General features: G+C 35.2%; 3 long non-coding RNA genes across 3 annotated transcripts; all 3 read right to left on the bottom strand.

Annotated features, from left to right (window-relative positions):
• Nucleotides 1-4561: 4561 nt before the first annotated feature.
• On the bottom strand, nt 4562-12573 carry LOC125331883. The gene is made up of 3 exons (XR_007206253.1): nt 12458-12573; nt 6452-6568; nt 4562-4614 (listed from the first exon to the last, which is right to left on the bottom strand). It is a non-coding gene; the product is annotated as an uncharacterized LOC125331883 (long non-coding RNA).
• A 2650-nt stretch (nt 12574-15223) lies between these two features.
• LOC125332029 lies at nt 15224-20166 on the bottom strand. Its single transcript, XR_007206352.1, has 3 exons — nt 20103-20166; nt 16874-16926; nt 15224-15298 (listed from the first exon to the last, which is right to left on the bottom strand). It is a non-coding gene; the product is annotated as an uncharacterized LOC125332029 (long non-coding RNA).
• Nucleotides 20167-23634: 3468 nt separating this feature from the next.
• LOC125331971 lies at nt 23635-26642 on the bottom strand. Its single transcript, XR_007206309.1, has 3 exons — nt 26571-26642; nt 25014-25126; nt 23635-23807 (listed from the first exon to the last, which is right to left on the bottom strand). It is a non-coding gene; the product is annotated as an uncharacterized LOC125331971 (long non-coding RNA).

Here is a 26642-nt window from a genome sequence, read left to right as displayed (position 1 = left end):
AAATATTCATTACATTTCTAGAACAAAATCAGCCACCATGACAAAATAAACATATTTAGAATTAAAATAGTTTTAATATTAGAGATTAGGAACGATCAAAACCCACCATGAGGACAAGAAAATGAAACTCTCCTTCTTTCCTCTCTGAGTGTTTTTGTGATTAATCTTAAATCAGGATTTTTTTCAAAGCAATCTTTAGGTCGTGTTGTTGAAGTTTCTGTGGCTGGCCTCTTTGGAAATCTGGTTTAAATACCTTTATTTAGCAGAAAATATTTTGAATCTGCTCCTATTGACTAAAATATTATGGCCTACAATTAGCTAAGAAGATGTGCATTTTTTATCTCCCCCCACCAAAAAAAAAAAAGAGAAACAACCAAAAATACCCAACACAAAACAACAAAAAAAAAAGACCAATAAGCCCCAGAAACAAAAAAATCTCCAGATCCCAGAAACAAACAAACAACCCACCCCACACACATATGATGAAGCAAAATAAAATTCTTTACAAATGGTAATGCAGATTATTATATTTGATTTCACTGTAAAATTATTTCCTACCAAATGATGACAATAGATAATTTTATATGTTTATACCCTTTATGTAAAAAGATTTTGCAAGTCACATGGCTCTTCTGCATCCTTGAATTACAGAAAGCATGAGTTTGGAATGATCCTCTGGAGATTATCTGGTCCAATTCCCCTGCTCAGCTGCAGGGCTGTCTGGAGAGGATTACTCAGGACCACATCCAGCTGAGGTTTCAATATCTCCAAAGATGGAGAGACACTAAAACTTTCCAGAGCAACCTGGTCCCTACTTGACCTCCTTCACAAAATCTCAAGCTTCATGACCTGTCTATACAGGCTGCTGTGTTTTAGTAGCAACAGCTGGTCTGCAGTGAACAGCTATTTGGGGCAGAACACAGTATGAAAGCAAAGGTAAATTATGGAAGAGGACAGGATGAGAAACTGTATTTTACAGGAAAAAAATACTGTGTAAAGTGTAACATCTATGCAGACTGGTGACAAGATCTTTAGTTGTCTCAAGAGAAAAAATCCTCATCTCCCTTTTCTACTCACTAGATTTCTAAATATGTCTGTTTAACAAGCTGAAGGATATATAGGTGTTTTTACCAATTTCCTTTGCTGAACATTTTGTTTTTCAGGAAGGAAAATGAGAGTTCTGAGTTTGAATGAATCTGCACTGCTATGTGGAATGCAGAAGGGGAGCATGCAAGATCATTCATGAAGCAGAAGCAGCCTAGGCAAGCCATGTTGTGGTACCTAGCTGGAGTATGTTTCTGATACCTACAGCCCACGTGGCATGGCTGGTTGTCTGAACACATAGTCCAGCTGAACTCCACTGCACTGTCAGATCTTGAATGTTTTATATCATGACTTGATAAAGACCTAATAAATTTTTCCCTAACGAATAAGTTATAAGCATACTTGGATAATAGAAATGCTTAATCCATTCACAGTGGTAAATAATGATCAAGATATGTAACCAAAAGATGATCACAAGTACTTCAGAGATATGCTCAAAAAATCCCAACTAAATACTAAATGAAAAAAAGAATGCAGCCCTTTCTTGTAATTAAAAAACCCCAAGCAAAACAGAACTAAAAAAAAAATCAATCTTAGCTGCCCATTACAACAGCTATGCCTCCTTGCCCCCTGAAAAAGAGGTTAACTTTATACAAAACACTGCTTAGATAACCGATGTCATTACTTACCTGTGATAAAAGCAAAGAGCCCTGTACACACAGAAAGCTTGTGGAGAGACCAGGGATATGTTAAGGGATCTGTTAATTTTGCTAAAAACTACTGAGAAAGAACTCAATTACAAGACAATAAAAAAAGAACAAATATTCTGGGAGATAGATATCTTTAATCTAGTGTGGAAAGCCATAACAAGAACCAATTTTGAATAAGACATTCAGTAAATATTTTAATAGAGAGAGTGATTAACCACTTTAGCTACTGAATGGAGTTATATCTCTTGATTTCTACAAAGTGAGATTGAAAATCTCACAGTATAATTTTTTTTTTTAATCTTGCTACTGGGTTCAGTATCACATTGACTGGATGAACTGCAATGGCCTACCAGAAAGGCTGGAGGTGACCTCCTACTCCTTTTGGGGCTTCTGTGAATTAATGGGCTCCCCATTAACTGTCCCAATGTTAATATTACAGATAATCACTATCTCTTTCTATATCTGAAAGACTATTAGATTGAGTTTATAGAAATAAAAGTGTATGGTCAAGTTCAACAGCTTTAAAGCATTAGCACTTCCTCTGGCCTACCAACAGAGTCCCAGTTAGGCTCAGTGCAGGACTTTGAATAAGAATAGGAAAGCTGAACATAAACATAGTCTCTCATATGGAATTTTAGCCTAGTTTTTAATTTTCTGTAAAAGAAACATTAAGCACTTGCTATTTGGAATACATTTAAATATGAAGTATTTTAGGCTCCTAACGAGTATGCCACTGAGGTGGAATCACCCCGAAAGTATTGGATGGTAATTATTATCACATGGCAGTGACTGATTTATTAACTGTTCAGTGAAAGAGCCAAGGTTTGTGTTGCAGGGATAGATTCCTCATTTTTACTTCCACCATCCGTCACAATAGAATCTACTGGAAAATGGAGTACAAATCATTCAGGAATTTACAACAGTCACTTGAGCTAGTTCTGTGCTCTATCATTTCTGGAAGTGAATGCCTTTGTTTTGCACCCTAAGGGCTGCTCATATGCATAAATAGCCCCCCTTTTTCTGTTTCTGAATCACAGTGTCCAGCCAATACAAAAAAGATTATGAGGTATGAAAACTGCACATATCTCCACCACAGAACAATAACAAGATCTATACTTTGATTTCCTGGGAAATAAAAATTGTAGCTATACTTCCTGTCAGCCCATTCCTTTGAACATGTTCTCTTCATAATTTGGATTTTGAATCAAGTTTAAATGGCAGTTAAAAATCGTGTGTGGCAGTACACAATGAAATTTAGCTTGACAGCCTGGACATCAAAACTAAAAATAAATGACTTCACATCCAAATAATAAGTAATAACAATGTTAGCCTGCATAAGAATAGCAGGACTGGATTCAAATACAATATTAATTTTAGGGATATGAGTGACTAGGGAGAGACAGAGGCAAAGAAACAAATCCTTCATATAGCAATAGTCTCTTCTTATCCCCCAGGCAACTGGCTGCCTTTCACCTCGGCGGCGGAGCAATTATGTGGCATAATGACTGCAGTGCAAATAAGCAGAGAGATTTTATTAAACCAAATGAGCAAATCATCTGCGTATTATTGCGATTTGATTGACAGTGACAAGTGTCGAGCAGACACGGATGTGAATATGATAAAGAAGCTTGCAGGAAAGCTCTTGATAATGTTACTCTTGATAAAGTTGCTCTGCAAACCTCTCTAAGTAAATAAAGGGGAAAGAATATGATGCATATTAATTCGCATAGTTTGCAACCTGCCACAGGACTAGAGGAAAAGTTGCAATAGGTTCAGCACATGGCATTTCATATGAATTCTAAAATTGCATTTATGAGTCTCATAGACTTTACAATAATATATTAATATTAAAAGTAAAGGTCATTCCACATAACAGTTAAGCTGCCTGAGCTTCAACCTTTATATCAATAGCAGACTTGGGCTGGGCGCACAAGGAGGAGGAAAACAAGTGGAATGATCTGAATAAATGTAAAATGTTACTTAGAAAGATTGCTGCCTTCTGCTGGGATGTCCATTTACACATTTGTACTTCCAGTGGACAATTACATTTCTGACAGGCCTGCCATCAGAATGATTAAATCAATACCTTTCATATGGGAATGTGATTCATTGGCATGGGCCTTCAGGCCTCCAGGTAAGCCACTCTCACATTAATGACTGTCTTATGACATCATAGCTGCACACAGTCCAAAGTTTCACATCATTTCAGGCAGCATGGAACTTTGGATAATTACTTTTGGCACATGGAATGATTTAACCAAGGTGACTGGGAAGCTTTGACAGCAACAACCATGGAAGAAAAGCAGTGGGGATAAAATCTCCGGTGCTGCGGTGGCACTAACATCATGAATAAATTTGGGCTTACAAGTTGAAATTGTTTTAGTGGATAAACCATGTGATAAATAGTTCTCTTTCCTCCACTCCTTCATATTTTTTATTACTTTAAATTTGAATGTAACAAGCTACAGCGTTATGCCACACTTCAGTGAACATTCTTCTGCCATCAAGTACCATCAAGTTGAAGATTTCCACTCTTTGAAAAAGAATCATAACTGAGAGAAAATGTTCTTGTCTTATGAAGTACACTGTAAAATGTGGCAAGCATTTTTGATTTATGTTGTAATACTGATTTGAATATCTATTTGGACATATTCCAAAGAGACCAGCTTTGCAAGGTTCTGCACAGCCTGAGCTGATTCTTGTGCTGTGCTTTAACTGTGCAAGTAAACTTCAGCATTCAAGAGCTGACATGCTCAGAATAACTGAAGCTTGATAAAAAAGACTTAAAGTCTCTGTAACTTACTTACATTTTCCAGGATGTGAGCCCTCCAGCTCCAGTGAGCCGTCCAAGGGGTATGAACTGAGAAAAAAAAAAAAAAAAAAAAAAAAAGTAGAATAAAATATTAAGTACCAAATCCACTTGCTGTAGTATTTGTTATAATTTGTTTTATAATCCATATGTTACAGTAAAAAAATTACTTACACAAATGTTATAATTTATTGTTTAAAAGCATCAGATGACCTTATTTCTACAAAAAGGAACTAAAGCATTCAGTAAAACATGTTACTCTACCAACCTAGTCCAGTTATGGGAAATTAATTAGTAATTTTTTGTTCATATGAAAATCAGAATCAAATTTCATACAGTTGAGGGATTTTCACTGGTTTGAAGTAAAATGCAAAAAAAAAATAGACAATACTATCTACACACCAGGAAAAAACTGTCAGCGTAAGAATTTTCCTAATTTTTAACATTGTTACTTCTGGGTTTGGGGCTTTTTTAATACTTTGAATATAATTTTTAACTTTTTTTTCTTTTTGATAAATATGTTTAAGAAATATCACAACCTAGACAATTTCAGAGTGCCTGATATTCTTCAAATTAGCATCCAGTTTGATGCCCTCTGGTCTTTAAATATGAAAGTAAATACTCTGGTTACCACAGCTTGATCATCTTCAAAACCTAATCCCTGACATGCAGCATTTTTTACCACAAAGCAGTTAAACAAGTATCTAAGTAAGTCAGTTGAACCATTAAGTAAGTCTAAACCATTTAATCCTAAAACTAAACTTTTCCTATAGAATAAAGTCTGAGATTTTACAATGAAATTAATTTTTAGAGTTTAAGTCTTAAATATGAAGTAAATTATTTTATATTTAAACTAAATATTAACTACATAAAACAATTTCAGGAGTTATCCTAAAGTACTTGTGAGCCTTCTGGTGTAAATTATAGTCATATCCCTGCTGTCACTTCCAAAACAGTGCATGTTACGTTCTAAAATGCACAATTTCTTTTTAGAGAAAGAGATCTTATAAAAGACAATTTAGTACCTAAAGCCATTAGAAACAAAAATAGTAATTACGTATTCAAAGTTAACTGACACAGTGATGTTTGTTGAGACTACAGAGAGTGGATTTGAGAACACAGTGTTATTTTTGCTCATTTTACTGAGATGCTGCTAATTGTATGCCAAAAAAATACTTAAAGTTATTATAGAATATTAAGGCATGGAAATTTATTAAAACATCATACTAATATGTTCTCCTATTGCCACCCCAATGTGGAAAGATATTAAGCTGGAGTACTACACATTTTCAAGGTTTTGTCAATCTTTGCAAAAAACCAAATTAGTATAAAATTGAAGGCTGTTGTATTTATATTTTGTTACTTCTATCACACTTCAAATAGAACCCCATTTGTTCAGAGTGGTGAAGCACCTTCTACTTTTAGTATATGGCTGGATCTGCACATGTCCCTCCTTAACCTCCAGGCATCTTTAACATTGTCAGTGAAATGCTGGGTGTGTACATCTTCAATTGAAGATTTAAGTAATGCACACACAACACTCCAATTTTTCTGAAAATTTAGAAAGGAAAAGTTCCCAAAGTTTTTACAATCAGAAAAATAGGACCAAGAGGATGAATGAATTCTATATAAGTCTTACTTCTATGTAAAAATATTATGATCCCCTAAAAAAAAATGAAGAATGTCTGTGATTATAGTGGAAAGTTGAACATTTTGCAGAAGGAAACACAAATCTGTTCACTGTGAGGAAACAATTAAATTTTATTTCAAAAAATCATATGTCTGAATATTCTATGCAAAATGAGTATGAATAGGCAAGTATGTAAATTAAGCAAAACCAGACATTAACCTCGTCATGATTCCTGGGCTGTTTAAAAAGTTGACTCACTTTGCAAGCCTGCTTTTAGTGGTGTGCAAGTGTAAGGCAGTCCTTTGGGGATACAGTCTTCATTGCTTGCTTTTGTGGAGCCAGAATTGATTCTAAAGTGTAGTAAGGTTGACCCTCCTGGAAGGAAAGAAAAGAAAGAAATTCAATCAACCAAACAGAAGACAAAATTTAGACCATTATCTGAGAGACTCAAGTCCTTGAAGAGTGCAGCCAGTAGTGTTCACTGACTTCACTTTCTTTGTATCATTAAAATCTTATCTATCATACTATTTTAGCACAAAATCTATCAGGAAGAAAAATTTTCCAGGACTGGAAAAGAAATATTTACAAAGCTAAAATACAAACATGAAAAACATTTTACATTTATTTTCTAATTTCTTAATTATTTTCAGGGAGATAACCAGATGTAATAATAACCACTATTATAATTTTTCCCTAAAATAATACTTCAAACCAGAATTGCAACCTATGCAATGTTTAAATAGTCATGCCAAGCCTAATTAAGTTTTTAATAAACGTCAAACACATTTTTGGAGAGTCCTTTTTTTTTTTTTTTTTTTTTAAATTAAACTCATTTGCTTAAGACGTAATTATAACTAGAGACTTACCTTAAGAAAACACTAGTGTTAATTTTCACTCTTACTATTCCCTCAATTAGTTAGGGAAATATTTATGTACGTATTGAAGAGTAGGCATGTGCTAAATGTAATTTCAAATGTCTACTCTTCCAGAAAACCTGGAGGATATGAGCAGTTGAAGGCTAAACCAAAATGTTATTTGCTATACATCTAATTCATGGCTCTAGAGATAAAAAGTGCAGATCCCTGCACATCTCAATAAATGTACAGCAAAAGCCAACCACAACTTGCCAATGTATCTGGCCCCAGATCCTTAATATTTTATTTAGGCAAAAACTTTGATTGTTCTGGAATTCTTACAAAGCTTACTGAGAATCCCAAGCAATCAGTGCACTATTATTGGCCTTTGCTATTGCTGTTAATAAAATTGACTGTACTAGGTTGCATCCAAAATAATTTTAATAAAAAAGTCTGAAGGAAAGTGTAGTGAGAAAAGAAGTGCTGAATTGTTGTTAGAGAAAGCTACATGTTGAACTGATCCTGGCCTGGATTTAGTTTCTCTGGTAATATCAAAGCAGCATATGACAGAGTTCTAACAGTAGATGGGAGAACTTGGCTACTGTTATGTAGATAAGATAATTAGATACCAAAGTCATTTTTGAATGGCCTTTCTTACCATGCAGGCTGAGACTGTTCTCACTCACAGTTTGTGGACTAATCCTGATCCAAGAAGATGGAAATATAAATACATCTCAAGTCATTTATGCATCATACTATCCAAGCTTAGGATCACATGCTATCAGTCATAATCTGCATTATTATGACAGTCTGTCACCTTGCTATATTCATTGTGAGAACTAAGAATTATGTCTATAATAACAAAAAAATTGTCGTTGAAAAAATAACATAGAAGCAATCAAACAAAATCTTCCACTGCACTTCAGAAATAATGAGATATTAAAGGAGGCATTGACACGAATCCCTCTGTGGGGAGGATCACAGTATTTGTTAAAGTAGGCAACGATTTAGGATTACAATAAAAACACTAAACAAAAACCAGTTAAATTACACTTTAGGCAAGTATTGTTCATCTGTTCTGTGAACTGTAGCCCCACCTCAGCTCCAGAGAGTTCAGTAATATCACTAATGATGATAAGTCATGATTAGTTTCTGTTTCCCATGAAAAACTGGAAGAAAAAGGGAAGTGCTGGGTCAGGGCTTCCCCATTAGCTTGGGGGGTAAAGTGATGTCGCCTTCTGGGTATCCCATTCTTCCCTCATCCCATGTGACCTGTGAGCTTATGAACTGTGACAGGATCTCTGCTCGAGGAAAGGTGGTATGGCTGCAGGCAGAACAAACCTGAGAGCAGCACAGCCATTCCAGCTGGGCTGCAAAATCCCAGTGATGGCCATAAGGAAGAGCCCCTTGCTGAAACAGCTAATACAGAGGTCACAAACCATTTGTAAACCAAATGCAATTGGAGTACACCCTGCACAGCACAGAACAGTTCGTACAACTAAAGGCAATCATAAAACAAACCAGGTTTTCTCTCAATGCTTTCATCCTTCCCAATTAAAATACCTTTAATGTAAGAATCATCATTTAAAGAAAAACCCCTAAACCATAACCAAATACATTAGTGGCTCTCCTAGAACCTATCATTTATTTTGGTACATTCTGTGATACTGACACTTTTGAACTTCAATAGGCATGAGATTTTTCTATATTATTATTTTTGAAAAGAAAATACAAGGTTGTTACACAGAACTTTTGATAAAGTAGAAAAGCTAAGAACTCAACTGCAGAAAATATAAACCACAACTACCTCTTTGGAAAATTAAATTGTAAATATTTGGGAAAAATCTAGAGAAACAAAGGGATAAATACATGGCTCGAAGTTTCATTAAAAAGTACATAGAGTCCTAGAATGGACACTCATTACCAGTATTCAACCTCCAGAAAAAAAAAAGGGAGTATTTTGAGACAGGAGAAATCTAAACAGGTAAAGGAATTGTGTCTGAATCTCAGCATTGCCCTTGTATTCATCTGGGATACAGGTAGGATCCATGCTATGTTTCTCAGCCACAGTCATTCTCCCTGCTCCACCCAATAAACTCCTTCACGAATTGTCCAGATTGTGGGATGACAACTTAGACAAGTAAATCCTGTTTAGATAATTCCATGTCAACATATTAAACTTGTGTTCTGTACCAAAACCCCCTAACTATTACCAGTAATATCTCAAAAGAACTGAAGTAGGTGGTTGACAATAACAGTAAAAGGGTGTTGAATTTTTTTGTCTTCCTTTAACTCAAACCCTCAGATGGAGGAAAACATGCCTCCAAAGCAATGAACACGCAAGCCTACTAAGCCCAGCATATGCTTAGCCAGTGGCTGCATTTCTGTTGCTCAGGGTGGCACCAGAAGTTACATGTTGTATTTTTCATCCTCTGCAGTGGTAATTTCTTGGTCATTTACCTCCTCAATAATAATGTTTAGCTGAGTAAAATAATGCTTTAGGCTTTAAGTCTTAAAGGCTCTTCCCCCTTTGCCCCACTCAGCAGGATGACTGATTTCAGCCCTTTAGAAAAATAAGCTTACTTATGAGACATTAGTGGCATTATTGCCTCCTTTAATATTCGTGACAGTCTCCAGCAAATGTATCACAAGTTGGCATTTATTAGTGCTAGGCACAAGTAAGGGGCATGTTATTTGATTTGAATAACAGCTTGGAGCTACAGTTTGAGTCCAGAAATATATTAGTCAGAAACAATCTCATTTAATAACACAGAAACTAATAAAAGAAAAGTATTCCAACTGATTCAAAATTGAATTTATGAATATTGCTTAGCAGGATTAATGATCAAAAACGGAACCTGTTTGTCATGTTATAACAGACTTTTCGATTTAAATGCAAAACTAGAAGTCAATGGGTCCAATGGATTGTATATTGCTTTGAAGAAAACCAGTTCATTTTACACATAAGCTTTGAAATTGGCAATAAACTTTAATTACAGGGTCAGATAATCAAATTATAATCAAATAGCCTCACATAAAGTCTATGTTTGAAATTAATGAGATACAATTCTACTAGTCTGTAATATTGTACCTCTGAAACTTACTAAAAGACATTTCATTTTCATTTAAAAGTCACCTTAAGGATTTTTTCCTCAATTTCTTCTGCATAGCTCAATTTTATTTGGAAATGTCTCATTTTTAGACCACACATTACTAAAGACTTTTGCGTATGGAAAAATCATTTGTTGCTCCACAGATTTTTTTTTTTATTGATAATAAGAATTTTAATACAGTAATATTAGAAATCCTTCAAGTAGATGCATATTTATGCATTTTTAGAGAAAGCCACAGTTTGGATAATAAAGCTGTATAGTTGTTCAAATGCACATACTTATTAAAATTTTCATTTAAGATGAAATTTTTGATGACTGATCTTAACTTGCAAGTGCAAACATATCTGCTAATGTACACTACTGCATAGTCTATTTCTTTCTGGGGTATACAACCATGATAATTTCTCCCTACATGTCTCACCTTATTTGGAAGAAGAAATATATCTTATATTTAAAACAAAAGATAGAAAGAATAAATCCAAATCCGCTCTGGCTATCTTAAAGACTTGCTGCTGTGTGGCTTCAGGCAAGTCATATTATATTTTATAGCTAAGCTTTCTCATGAAAAATGGCAGTTAAAGCTTTGTACAGCTTCAGTGCAACTTACTGGGCTTATCATGGTTCCTTATTAATTGTACAATGACTATCAAAATGAAGATGCAAAATTGTCAGATAGATAATGTCAGACCTCACTAAATATGCAACTGCAAAAGTACAGAAAAAGTCAAATACTTCTAAAGCTATCATTCTACTCAGTGGCAATGCTTGATAGCACACAGCATAATTAAAAAAAAACCCTATGCCTTGTACTGAAATACAAATTTGACAATACAAATGTAAAATTTTACTACTAAGCAAAACATTTGTACTTTTAAAAAACAAGTTATTCCAAGTTAAAAAATAACAATTGTCAAAAATAACTATTTAACACAACTGATCTGCTTAGATGGACTACAGCAATGAAAACTAGATCCTTGCACAAGAAAATCACCACTTAGTAAACTTGGATGTGAACTTACATAAGAGTAGTTACCACATCTCAGTTAGGCCCCAGTGGGGTACTGTAGTCTGATTACCTCCATTTGCCAAGAACTAAGACCATTCACACACCTTCTTAGTGTACAGCAGCATCTCTTCCTGTGTTCATGCCCTAAAACTCAATACTGACTTTTTCTAGGAGTACACAAATGAATCTCTAGAAAGTTAAGGGCATATTACAACTACTCCCATTGATTTGTCACATGTAAAAAGCAATAAAGTTGTATCTTTTGAATCACAGCAGAGATTTTTAAGAAGTTGTCACAGATGCTTGAAATCGTTAATATCACTGATTATTACGGGTCATACTGTGGATATTAAGTACTGAGATAGGGTAGGAGCTTTCATCAGTCATTGTTCAGCCTTGTCTCTCCCAGATTATGCTTGAGAACATGCATCATATTTGGGATAGTTTTAAAAACCCTGAAGCAGTGGGGACTCCCTAATGCCATGTGTGAAGTTAACTTACAACTTTACCCATCTCACCATTACCAAGTTTCTTGTCTTTCATTAGTGTGATCCTCTTTCTGCCACTCTCATCCCTTCAGAGCAATATAAATAAGCATCTTTGATGTTTACTCAATTAAAATATTAGCTCCTTTCCACTCTACCACATACAACTATCATTTAGGCAGGTTATGCTGGCTAATACACTCAAGCCAACTAAAAACCAACCACAAAACAAACCAGATAGAATATGTATTATTAAAATCAGAACTTCTGTTTGCTGATAAGCATGGTTGAAAATGTATACATTTTACATTGTATCTATATCTGCTGCAGATACAAATGGCTTGTGGTTTCAGCAATTAATAAACCTTTGTCTCCTTTATTTTCTGTATATACATTTAACCAGAAAAGATCAATTACAATCAAACTGCTGTCTGTAATTCACTTGCCTGGAAATGAGTGAGAAGTACACATGAATGCTAAAATTATGCTTCCACTATGGCATCAATATAAATCCAAAGTAACAATATTAAGCTCAAACATGTAACTACTTTAATTCTGGTTGAATTCTCCACATCATAAAGCTTTTGCCCTGCAATGCTTTAAAGCAAGTGTGTGTTTCCCCACCTCTCTCTGTTTCTGAGTGTTTTATTTCCTTGCAGAGGACAAAAGCCAATAAGGGCAAATAGAGCTTATCTAGTAAACATCTAAGCTGCAAACAACTTGGATTGAACTTGACAGGTTAGCACTTCATGACAACAGAGAAGGCATGAGAAGAAATGAAAGAAGAGACAAAGTCAAGGACTGACCTTGCTCACGAGACTTTTATGAATCCATTTATACAGCAGCATGTCCCTGGATGCTTTGCAGAATGGAGAGAAAGTCCAGTCAAACACTTTACATGTCAAGGCCTTAAACATCTTCAGATGGATGGTTTTCTCTCTGATAGTGGCAACATAAACTGTTTTGAATCATGCTGATTAAAGTGGGGATCCTGATGGTGATTGAAATCAGCAAGATACATCAAGTAAAAAAAGTTTTCCTACTTTTTCAACTCCAACCTCTCAATTTTCAGTGAGCAGTAAAATTAACTAATTTAGTGGCATAGTTTAGCATTAACATCACAGTTACCACAAGCTAAATATTAACAACAGTTTATGGTATATAGAATTTTCATAGAAATAAAGCTTGAGGAGAAAGGATTTGTGAAGAGCTCACCTGTATCATAGTGATCAGGTGAAACTGCAGCTCAATGCAGTGACTGTCACACAGTGTAAGAACAACCTGGAGATTACAGGCAACTCACTTTGCCAGTTGAGGAACACCAACATGTTCATTTTGTACAACATTTCTTTAGCTCTGAAGCTTTGAGGTTCTTTTCACATCTTCTGACTTTTACAGGAAAACACATATTTTGGATAGGAATTCAAATTCTTTCTCTATGAGCATAATTCCAAGTTGTTACTATTGGACATACTATTGCCCCATTTTTTACCTGGTTTGAAAACACACAAGCAAAAAACCCCCACCAACACCACTCCAACAACCAAAAGTTTACTAACCTCCATTTGTTTCCATTTGAAAAGAAACAGATGCTGAAATCAGGTGTTTTTTTCCTTTAATCCTGTATTTATAAAGAATGTTCAACAGTTTTGAACAGATGGAAATTGTTCCTTTTCTTCTTGCTTCAAAGTCTTTGTTAGTCAGCACATCATACAATCATTATATTGAGGCAATTTTACTGAAATCATTGTTATCACATCATGTATTCCTTATGAACAACTCCAAATAAAGTCTTGGGACCCAATGTATCCCACCCATTATTTTCTATATGTATGTATCAGCATTTTATTGGACTCCTCAAAGGAGTTCTGCTTTTCTTTCTCCTAGGATTATCAAGTCATGCTTGGAAGCATTGTAAAGAGTACAGCTAAGAGTCCTTACCTGCTGGTGTGCTTTAATTCTTGCAGAAATAAACATGATTTTTATCTGCAGGTTTTACAAATAAACCAGATTATTTTCTTTCCTTTTTAGGAACTTCATCCATGAGAATAGTAGTTTTTCAGGTCACTACCAAACACTGCATGAAATCCCGTGAGGGTATTTGCAAAGGTTATGTCTAAGCTCTCTAGATTTCCTCTCTCTAACAAATGATTCCACTGAAAAGGTGGTCTTTCAGGGTTTGGTTAAATTCCCGATCTGAGTCATTTTGCAAATAACCTGTCTTTCTCTACAGACTGGAGAGCCTGAAAAACTTACTAAAACAATATAAGTCTTTAACCTCAGCCCAAGTGCAACAAGCTTCACCTTGCTTTCTTATGGGCTATTTGGTGAAAATGTCCAGAGTTGCAAGGCTATGAGAACCTCTCCCAGGTCCAAGCATAATGAGCAAAATGCCAAAGTTCCTGCATCCAGCAGCTTAAAAATCATGTTATCTCTTTATCTCCCCCAAATTAAGTACAGTCTGTTGTTACAGGTACCCATCACTGGAGAGGCATAATCAGCATAATTAAAATGAGCCCACACTCAGAGGGGCCACATCCTGTTCATGTTTCTGTACACCCTGTGACCTGGCATTCCAACCCTATTCATCTGCACAACAGTGCCCTATCCTGGTCATCATCAACTGGTTTTCATCTCCTGTAGAATACTTCATATTTCACATTGATCTTTTATTGTTATAGCTCAAAAAACTTCTTCCAAGCAAACAGTTTAACAACTGTGGATTCATAGGCAGCACAAATTTCAACATTCTACTTCCAGTTTCAGCAACTCATGGGTTTAGAATAGAAAAGGCTTTTTTTTTTTTTTTTAATACCAAGTTCACTCATTCTTGTCTATGGAAATACTTGCAAATAGCGATCCAAATTCTACATGAACGCAAAAGTAGCATTGCCATGATTGTGCTCTAGTTTGTGGCGAAGTGTGGCAGATTTGCAACAGCCTGGCAAGTTTCCCTGAGAATACCTGAATCTACAGAACCATTGAATGAGAGGCATGGTTTACCCTGATCATAAATTTGCAATGAAGAAAATACTCCTTAGCCGTAGTCACGAGTTAGTCTTGCAGTGATTTTGCTTTGGAAAACTCCTACCCCCATGTGTCCTCCCCTTCACCTCCCACCCTGGTAATAAGTTAGTAATATCTCAACCCCTTTGTGTTCCTGTGTCAACACTACCCCCAAACTGTAAGTGTTAGCAGCTGTGCACAATATGAAAGGGGGTTTGAAACACACAGCCTAAAACAGGAGCAATCACAAGAGCCTCTTTGACTCTCAAAATGCTAAATCACACAATGCTGATCACTGAAATGGTTTCCTTTCTGTACCAAACTTATGTAGTGGTTTTGCTGTTCTGGCCAACCTACAGATGAACTTTTTGTAATAGGAGGCCTAAAAACTCTGAACATATGTAAGTATCCAAAGATTTGGCAAGTTTTGGACAGCCTCAGCTTTCTTTTCATTGTGAAAATTTCTGTTCACTGATTTACTTGCTTACTTGTTGTTCTCTTCAACAATTTACTTGTTTTAAAATCTACTCACATTTCTTCAGATTGAATTTTAAATTCATACTGTAAGGTTACTGTGTTTATAAATGTATTGGTTTCTGCTCATCAAAATTTTCCATGCTTCAAAATACATTTTAGGTAGCCTGGGAAAAAAAAGAGGACAACAATGTCCTATAAGCTGTAAAATGTGGTGACACAACAATAACAGAACAACAAAAACCCATCACTTTAAATGACCAGAGACTTTGTCCTTCTCTGCAAGTAGGCTCTTTCTTGTCTTCCACCTTTTCTTCTATTTGCTGTCATCTTTTTTTATAAATCCACTCCAGAGAAGCAGGAGAAACCTGCCACAGTGCTCATGAGTTTAAAAATAACCCCAAAACCCAACCGAAAACCCCTTCAGAATTATTTTACAGAACTTCCTGTAGTTCACCAAACATCCAGTACTGCAAGATTTTTCTTCAGTTGAACAGCGGTGGTCTTTATGCCTCTCCAAGTTGCAAAGATATTTCCCTTCCCCCTACTGGTGAATGCTGAGATAACTGAGAAAGAAGCGTTTCTCCCGTATTTTCAAACTGACATTAGCTTGGTCTTGTTGATTTGGAGCACTAGTCCTGATTTTCAATTGAATAGTTTCTTTAATAAGTCTTCTGTTCCTCATTTAAGGGTGGAGCACTGCAATGAAAGTAGTCTAGAGAAATATTTTTGCGCCAACATCCATCACTCTTTCCTTTACAATACTTCCCTATTGCAGCATCTGCTAGAGCTGCTCATTATCATTTTGCAGTTCTTGTTTCTTTCCTTTCTATTTCCTACTTCTCACAAGCAGTAAGGAAACAGATGCACACCCATTCCGGTCTCATATCCCCAGGAAAATTAGCAAAGAGTAGTTTTGACATACAGGTTACCAGACGGTGCCATCACCTGCTCCACATGATCACTGAGCATTCTCTTGCTGTGCACTGCCCTCCAGTAAACAGAAAGGTCGTGCACCTCACTGCCTTTGAGGTACTGGCAGTAAGAACTGAAATTTGCCCTCAGTAGACAGCTACTGCTGAGACTTTTGCAACTGCTTGGAGAACTGCTGCAAAGGGACGTCAAGAAAGAATTCACTTTGTGTGAACTTTATTTTAGAAGAAAACTGAGAACTGTATTTTTTATGTGCTGCTTTAAAAAAAGTTACTAATTTTTAAAAAAACCCTAAGTAATCTTTTGTTTATCCATTACTTCAATTACTTATTCTTCCTTTTCTAATTAGAAAGTTCAGTATTAATGTTTGTTACTACACAGCTGTCCCATTTTTTAACAACACTACTTTTAGATTTTTAAACATGCTTGGTCATGCTCAAGCAAATGCCTTTCTTAGCTACTATTACGAAGTGGTAGCTAAACTGTCATTAGTACAGATTAATTTTATATAAAAAATGGAAGAGTGACCTTTGTACCTCGAAGCTTTGTCCCATCCACTTCATGTGTCTATTTGCTTAAGCATGAGACTTCCAGTAACTGTCAATGCTTTGTACTGTCCCCTATTTAGCCCTTTTTATTGCTATTTTTGATATTTAAATATTTTTCCTAATAAAATACCTCCTTCTATTTGTTTTATTAATGAAGAATATGATTTTGGTGGTTTTTCGCTTGTTTTCACTTACATAAGATTAATTATTCAATAGATTAACATAGAGGCATAGTAACAAAATAAACACACTTGCACTTACAGGTTGCTCAGCTTCCACCTTCCTCACAAGTGGCTGTCTTCAATTCTGCTTGACTGTTCCAAAGAAATGTCAAATTCCAATTCATATGTTGATGGCAAAAAGTACCAAATATGAGAGAACTATTTCAGTTATTTAGTTATTGGAAATCGAGGCTGAGGATTACATCCAATCTATTTTAACTCAAGGTCAATAGTGGCTTAAAATCAAAAGGATACAAGAAGCCCCTTAAATACACTTAGATTGTCAGTACTGGAATGATGCTCATCATCTGAGGAATGATGTTCTTGAAGAGCCTCTCAAACTGAAATGGTGAGGAGGCAAAAATCCTAACTATTTTAAAAATGGAATGTGCAAGTGGGATTATATGATGACATTCTCTGCGCCTGTTAACCTTTTGATAATAAAATTACTTGAAATTTAAGCCACCCCTACCAGAATACTGGCATTTATAGTCAATGTAACCTTGCCTGCTGCTTTAGTGGAAATAATTAGAGATCAGATACTTTAACTGTGGCTGCAAATCAGCCTGAAGTATGCTGACCCAAATAAAAGGAGAGTTTATTATGGTAAACATAGTGAATCAGTGCTCCAGAAGCTGAGATCGCTGCCATCCATAGTAAGATTTGCTTCCTCATGACTGTAGATGGAGCCCTAACATAAGTAAATACCCTCTCAGCAATATAAGTTTGGAATTTCATAGAATATATTGAGGCTTTCCAGCATTTTTACTTATTGAGATTTTAATTTTCTGAACAAACAATATGAGAGGCCCACTGTTTTTCTGGTTTCTCAATATGCCAAACTGATTCAGCTCTCCTCAAAAATCCAGAAAGAAAGAAAAGCAGTTGTTCAACTTTTATTCTGTCCTGCAATTATCACCTAATCTAACCTTCTCTAACAATTTCTCTGCTTAAGGGCACCTCTAGGGTTGTCAGACCAGCTGAATTCATTTAGAAAATGAAATCCAAACCTGACTAGTCTTATTCATCCCCTGCACCCATTATTCCTTTCATAATTTTATGCTACTGTACTATAAGGCAAGGCAACAGCACATTTTGAGGATTTTATTGTATTACATATAAAACATACTGCTGAAATATGACTGTGAGTTTCTTGGTGAAGAAGGAGGTGTCTCAGCACCATCTGACTGAAAGATGTTAGATAAAAGAGGAGCTATTTATAGGAGTAAAATATGTCTACAGTTATTACTGCGGCTAGCAATACAGGGTTCATCATTATAATTAAACCTTTCCTTCCTATAACTCACTTGTTCAAAAAACAAAGTATTTCTTGATTCCTTGCAGCAAAACAAACAAAAACTTCCACAAAACAAATAAGCAGAAATATTTAAAAAAATACATTTTTTCATAGTTCTCAAGATACTTTGTCTGTTTCAAGCTTTAAGAAACAATTGGTATCACAAATGTTCTGGAAGTTAAATATATATGCAAGGACTGTTGGTATTGGATTGGTATTTGGCATCTAGGACTGCAAATTGAGAGCTGTAACAATCACAAACAGTTTTAGAATACTACTACTTCTTTATTATTTTATTTTTAAAAGCTAGTGAAAACCTTAATTTCATAGCATGGTTGGCAAATCTCACTGGTTCTAAAAGCTGCACATCAAACAGTTCACATGGCCAAAGGTCACTCTTGAGAGTCTGAGAGAGAAAAAGGAAGGACCAGCACAGTCACAGGTAGAAAGCATATCTGGGGACCCTGTGCTGCACTGTGGGATGGGACTGGGTCACTTCACTCCCTCTTAAAGTTCACAGCTTAAGGTAATTACGAGCCCATGCACTGCCTTCTATACTCACATGGCACAGCTGCTTGACCAACACCCAAGCACATGTGAACCACAGGTGATTTAAAAGACAGCTATTGATTGCAAATATTTTATATCCCTTAAGTTATGTGAAATGAATGGGTACATGAGTTTGAGAATGAGGTTAACTTCTGGTAAGCATGTGTGAAACTCACAATTCTACATGCAGAATCATCAAAACAAAATTTTTTTAGCACATGTTCATGAAAGTAAATTTCTAATTGTGCAGTAAAGTTGTGCAATTATCAGGTCATGTTACGTTACATAACGATGGGACTGGTATCTCAATTTGAACGAGGCAGTACTTCCAGGTTCAATACACATACACTGAATACAGACACAAAAGTTGAATATAAACTAGAATTCAAACTAGTGTTTAGTTGGGTCAATTACACTTGCTATGCATTTCATATAAATTGTATATTTAATATCAGTAACTGCCATGAAGATGATTTTCAGACTGAAAATTATTTGCTGATTAAATTAACATGTTATGTTACTATTAAAAGCTCTTGGGAATATCTAGGTTTATTGCATACTAATAGATTCTCAGACAATGAATATGAAATATCTGATTAATTATAAATTGTTTCTTTCAGTTGGACTTGGACTAAAAGTGTACTTAAGTACTTAAATGTACTATACAGATTTGCAGCTTAATTTTGTTATTTTGCTTTATTTTGGAACCAAATATTTTGTAGTCATTTATAAAAGACAAAATTGTCTATAGGGAGATGATTTTTTTTGGTTGTTTTTGAACCAAGGAGCTAAAAGTTATTTCCTCATCACTCATAAAATTTGCCTAAATGACTGATAATAACCCTCCTCAGCTTCTTTGATTTCTTTATTCAATCATAAGACAGAGGTATCTGGTAATTTTTACATATATTTTTTTTTAAAACTCAAGGAAAAGCAGCCTGTACAGACGAATGATATTAAATTTAGTCTATCCAGATGCTGAACTGTGCTCCAAGCTATATTGTATGAAATATCAAAGATGTCTATGTGTTCTATTTAAGTACAATTTTTCAGATTCTACTTGATTAAAATAAAATTAAGTTGCTTTTAAAAGCTAACCTGTCCAAAAGATGCCCAGTAAATTCCTGTGTGAGCTATTTATTGTTTTAATCTATAATCACTTATACAATACTGTCTAATAGAAGTACATACTGTTTAACATTGAGAGATCTATTTAACTCTCACTCTTTATAAAGATAAATACAGAAATGAGCAGAGAGAAAGTGAAGAAAATAGGTTAGATCTGTCCTATGGTGACAGAATCAATATATTTAAACCAGCACAACATAGTTCAGAGAACTCCCCTTAGAGCTCCAGTGTTTCTGAGCAGTTATTTGAGCTTCTGCTTCACAACACGGATCACATACAGAAAGTAAGGATTTACCTGCAGCATCTTTGGATACCTCTTGACCTCCAGACTGAATCATTTATCTGCAGCTTTTAAACCCTGCAGCAAATACAGTACATAATTAGGTGTAACAAGAGCATCTCCTATTTCAAGAAATTAATTAGCTGAGTAAAATAATCCTCTAACAAAAACAGTTATATCAATTAGTTTTTATTAAAATCAACATGTTATTTATTTATTTCATAACTCTGCTAAGGCCTTTTTTAATATATGACAGTATAATTTGTTTTCTGGTGTTCTGGCTTACATTAGATAACCACTTTTGGATTTTATGCAAGACATATGGAAAAATCCATCACAGATTTACTGCACATTTCCACACACAGTCAAAGTAATATCTGATCACTCTTGAAGAAGCAAAACCCTGTGTGGCAGTGAATACTTAAGCAAATTTCCAAACACATGGGAGTGCACAGCCTTGTGCAAGAAAGCTTCTGATAATCAAAATGCAAACCAATACACTGCAGTATTTATGGGTAAAGATAAAAAATAAATAATTGGGATTTGTTTTCACTTCAGAAACTACTGCAACAGAAGCAGCTGCAATAAAATAAAAGTACTGCAATAGCTACCTCCAATACTATGGATAAAGGATTCTGAGTTTTATAATTATCCATATGAAACACCTCAAAAACCTCTTCTTTTTTTTAATAGCTCTAGAAGACAGAACTTTTGAATGTTAGTCACGAAGACAAATCTTTGGGTGTCAATTAAATCTTTTTAATTCTATTCATTCTTTTGGCTGACTGTTTGCAGTTATCCATACTGATGTCTCCAAGAATAAAAGGTGAATACTCTACCTCAGTATTGTTTTCAACTTTCTGTTCTAAACTCCTTTTTTATATATTTCAATTAGGTCCACAAGGCTAGTTTTAGTATCACTAAAGCAGGTGGAATGAACCTTTACCCCATTCCTACTTTACAATGTGTTTTGTGAGGCTCTTGACACTTTACTTCAGACCCCATTAGGAGGAATGTACTGCAGAAGTTATTGTCTTCTGAAAGTAAGATTAAATTATTTTCACATTTAATTACAGACAAAGCTAGTAATTTTCAGTTAATCAGAAATCCATCCTCTCTTTAAGGACACAAGCATTTTTGTTTATTGGGGAAAAAATAAACAACAAAACAAAACAGAAGCTGCCAATCCTAATTTGGGAAGTGTTTAACTGCAGGGCATGGTTCACAGATGGTTTTGCATACTCAACAGTTTTGTGGGCAAGATAGCTAACTTTGATTATATGAAAATGTCAAGACAAATTATCAGGGAAAAAACTCTCAAAAAGTTTTCTGAGGTTAAATGGCAATAAGCAGACATACTTTCTTCAAGAAGCAGAAGCAAGTATAAACCATTTTGGATGAGCAGATTGTCCCCTCGAACAAAGGAGGAGCCCACTGGAACAGAGCATTTGAAAAGCAAAATGATGCCTTTTGATAGATACTTTCTGTCGTGAACATAGTAGTTAATCCATTTTTTTAGCAAGATTAGCTGTCAGATTAACACATTACTGATGTGAGTCAGACTTAGTCTAAACCAAGGATGTGCCTGAAGAATGATGTGCACCCACATGAAGGAAGGTTTACAGAGGCTGACTTACAACACCACTGTGGAATGCAAACCCTGCTTTTTTTTTTTTTTTTTTTTTTTTTTTGCTAATGCTGACCAGAGCTCTACAAACAGCCATTCTCAATTGCTGTATCATGCTGAGTTGATACAAGCCTTGATGTGGATTTTAACATCCATATGCAGGCCTTGCATCTGCCACACACATCCATGCATTAACTCTAGGGCATATATGCCTCTATTGTTCTGGACAATATACATTAATGTGTTAAAGAATTTACTTCATGAAAATGCTCCTTAAATACACTGGTTTTATCCATTCAAGAGCATTTGACTTCTTCTGGAAAGCCAAGTTTAAATAAATTTAATTCATAATAGAACAGGATATGATCTGTGAACAGCATATTTTCCTATCAGTCAAGAGAGCAGAACCATTCTCAAGCAGCTGATAGGTGTCAATATTCCATTTAAAAATATATATACTGAGCATATGAACCTATAGTTATATCTCTCAGACACCAGGTAAAGAAATACAATAGGAGTAATCTCACGTGAATTCGATGATGACCCATTTGGAGTAACTTGCTTTTGGAGACGTCATCTTATAAAAGATTGCACTGTAATATGTGGCTGCAGCTCAGAGGTAAAGGCCTTTCCCCTACCAATCTTAAACAAGCAATTTGGAGAAAACAGAAGTATTTTCAAGTGGTGCACCTGGTCTTGCTTTTAAAGTGAAGTACACAAGATGAACACAACAACAATTCTTTGTCAAAGCAATGCAATTTCTGACTGCATGAGAGTTACTTCAAGTCCTAAGTCTCTTCAATGTAACTAGAAAACTTTACAGGAAGAAGCAGGGGAAATTCCAATCGAGTATTATTCTAATCATCCACACCCAGTACACTGTAATAGGTAAACAATGAGGAAGCTGTCAGGTGCCAAGTGTTTACAATCTTATTAATAACAGGTCATTCAACTTATTCAGCTAATTAATGCAGATGCCTCACTTATTTTGCATTCTCTCCAACTCTAAGTAACAACATCCCAGAGTCAACAAATTAAAAACAGTAACAGAAGCAGCAAACAGGGACACATGTTATGTTTGAAGATTTCCTGAATTCACCAGGAAACTAGAATCCCTTTTAGATCAAGATGAGATTCAGTATTGCCCTATAACTTAAGACTAGTAGTTCCTACATCAAACGTTCATCTCCACAGAGAGAAACAATAACTACTAATTCTATTGGTTCTTAGTTCTAAAAATGAATTATTGACAGAAATATTATCTCAGTACAAATGCTGATATTATTTCAGGTTGATAAATGAAGATATTTCCTGCCCCTTTATTTTATCTCCAAAGCACCAGTGTAAAGGTGGGGAATCATCTGATTTAATGTAGATGATAATGAAATAGTAGAACAACAGATGAGTAACGAAAACTGACAGGTTTTGTATGTGTTTGAAGTAAAGGATTTTTTTTTGTCCAGTAGAAATGCTGTTTGAATTGTTTCCCCTTATTTCATTTTAAATTTCAAAACAACATTCTTTTCTAAGTAGACAATAGGAACCAAAGCAAGAAACTGCATTAAATAAATCTCTAAAAATCTAACAGGCTTCAGGCTATGCTGTACTTTTTCTTTCAAATACTTCCACGTAAAATCAGATGTTAACTCTCTGAGTGAACCCATGTGCAAACTCTTTATTCATCAGATTAATGGCTGTGGAGCAACAGGCAACTGAACACATTTCCACACACATAAGGTATTCATGACTTTCCAGAAAACTTCACATTATTGCAACTACTTTTCAGTTAAATATGTTGCATCTAGTGAAGAAGAAAATAAATTGCAACAAGGTTTAATGGGAAACTACAGTAAATGTATTGACACTACTAGAAATTTTTTTTCTTCAAACAGGACCTTGTTATTACTCTGACAGATGGATTTTTGCCTTTCCATACATTTGAAAAGAAAAGTCAGCCTTTTCTCTGAGATACTTCAGATTGCCCAGTGTAATATTTCTCTCGTTGCTTTTCTGCTGATCCAAGGCACAATCCATAGAAGAATTTAGTCGGCTTCTGTGCTATAGCAGCTAAGGCATATGTTAAGGTTGAAAATCTACAGGGTGAAAATACAGCAGTCAATATTCTATATCACATTTACATTTATACTGCATATTAGTACACGCTTCTAAATTTATACAACTTATCATGTCAAGTACAGAGTGATGTACAAAACTAATGAGAGGGTTTCACTTCTGGTCACTTTGATCAACAGGAACGTGGTAGATAAAGACAGGATAAAACATGCTGGTAATGATGCTGGTGTCACAAGGAGAGCAATGAATTCAATAACATTTGATGTAAAGGTGACAATATAAAAGCAAAATTAAAGAGTGACTCAACATTTGCACATATGAAAAAATCTAAACTCCAACAGGAAGTATCAAAAAACAAAACCCTGGAATTCGGAAAAAAATTCTCTTCAAATATCTGGTCTCTAGGATTAAAATACTTTCTTCTTTTTATCCTTCTTTCTCTGAGAAAGACATCTGCAGTACTGCAGGACGCCTGCTTTTTAGATTGATCACTCTATAGTCTTTCAGAAATACTGAATCAGATCTGTTACTTGGTCTGACCCTGTCTGTGGATCTTTATAAATATGATCGTTTTTCTTTTTGTTTTTAAATTTAACACAGATAAATTTACGCTGTGTGTTTGGGACACAGTGAAACCTTGCTAAACTGAAAATTTTGGGGCCACATCAGTTTGGATGAGAGGAAGTTCAAACTTGTGCAACACAGTGGTTGCTTGTTCAAGTATATATTTTCACATATACTAAAAACTTCAAAGCATATGCAGTAACACGAAATTCTTGAAATGATAATAGTGGCTAAAGGACAGTGAGAGTGGCAAGTCAGCAAACCACAGGGTAATAATTTGATTACTGGGTTGCAGAATAGTTAAGTCCCACTGTGACCCCAAACTGAAAACTGTGTACAGTTCATGACCTATAGACTGCAAGGAATTCCAGAAAAAAGAACCTGAGCTTTTAGAATACATGACCTGTATTGTGCTTCAGCTTTCCTAATGTCAGTCCCTAATTTATTTTTGCTCTTTTTCCAGTTTAAAAGTGCTGTACTGCTGTCTTAAACAGGACTATGCAGAATGCAGTATGTACAGTTGAAAAGTTCTTTTGAGCAATGAAGCCTAACAAACAGGACAGGGCTTAATTTCAGGTTCTGATATTGTTAAGTCAGTAAGAGTGCCTAAATAACAACAGCAGGGAAAGAATTTTTAATACATCCTCCTAACATTCTCTCACCTTCTATCCTTTTTCAGCTCGGGGCATTTCTGAGCCACAAGTGTCTTCTAATACTTCTAAGCATTTAGTAAGCCTCCATGGATTTCTGTTCCTTAAGCTTCTCCTGTTGTCCCCTGTAGGCATACAAAGCTTAACATTTAGTGCAACATCCAAGGAGAAGCTGCCTCCTGGTTGACATCTCCCTGACAGCACCAATAAATCCTCAAAAAGAGAAATGGGTTTTCTACAGAAGTTAAGTAGTACCAACAGGAGCAACAGGTACTGGGACTGAGAGGGAAGAGTATGTGCCTTCAAAAACAGACCATTAGCTCTGCAATCTCAGTCCTTGTACGGTTGTGTTGCCAGTTTGCCATTCCTCAACTTTCACCAACTGCCTCAACAAAGGTTTTTTTTCTGTTTGTCTTTTCAAAGTAATTTCTATGTGCTGCGCAGTTTGTAAAACACTTAAGGGTTCCTTGTCAGAAATTGCAATCCAAAGATTGTATTTGAAAAAACCTGTATTTCATGAAAGCATCCAACAACAATGGTATCTAACACTTAATAATAACAATGCAAAAAATGTTAATAATATCAATGTGATACTAGTTGTCATCTGCTGCAAAGTTATGTTTGGCATTTGTTACTGAATCATTTAAGATCTGTACATGCAAATTGTTCTGACAGACATAATTTGAAAGCATAAACGTTGGCAATTGCTTTGTTACCACTGTAGCTGTTTTCAAGTGCCATTTTTGCAGTATAAGTAGGGACACATACTTACATTGTGACTGGGACAATGCTTTACAAGCTTGCCAGAGGTTTGGCATTTGTGATTAATTTCTTCTTGGTCCTTAAATTATTTGTGCCTGTAAGAATTTCTGACCTGCTAATCTGCACTGCTGACAAACTCTCAGAAAGCATCCATAGGTAGTTAAGCTGTACTAACTACTACTATTTAAGGGATAAACAAAAAGGGAATTTACAGTATTCAGAAAAGATTTTTAAAAACTTTAAAGCTTGTTTATTTGCTTCCTAATGTCTACAACTATTTGAACAAAAAAAAATTTATCAAATTAACCATGTGTTGCCTGGTACATTATGAAATGATATTCTGCAATTACTGTATAATTGAAATAAGAACTTACAAAGGGGTAGTCTGCAGCAACTAAGTACACTCTGAAAATTAATATTTTAAACAAATATGCTTTAAAGGTTCATAATACTAGCATGGATAGAGAGTCCCTCAAAATTACAAATGAAACACTAATCATTATCTCAATAACTTTTTTGTTAGCAAATTCTAGAACCAGGCTTTCACTAGTGCAGTCTTTCAGCTCATTTTCTTCCTGTAACATCTGATCTTCTATGCACCATATGTCCACATGAAATTCTAAAATGTAGAATTAAAACATGTTCTTTAAAGAAACAGTAGATAAATTAACCTCAAAAAGTTGTGAATTACAATTTTGTATGCAAATGTCACATCAGACAGTAGGGGGCAACTTTCATCCACAAGTGGTACTTTGTTCATTCTGATCTATGATATCATGATATGAAGTGGATACTTTTGGCACATACCTAAGTTTACTGTGTGGTCTATATCAATTCTGTAAAATGGAAGGTTTCATTTTTAAATTCCCATTTTCTTCT

Source organism: Corvus hawaiiensis, chromosome 12 (assembly GCF_020740725.1).
Source record: "Corvus hawaiiensis isolate bCorHaw1 chromosome 12, bCorHaw1.pri.cur, whole genome shotgun sequence".
Taxonomy (NCBI): Eukaryota; Metazoa; Chordata; class Aves; order Passeriformes; family Corvidae; genus Corvus; species Corvus hawaiiensis.
Note: the sequence above shows the minus strand (reverse complement) of the source record. Positions and strands in the feature narration are given on the sequence as shown.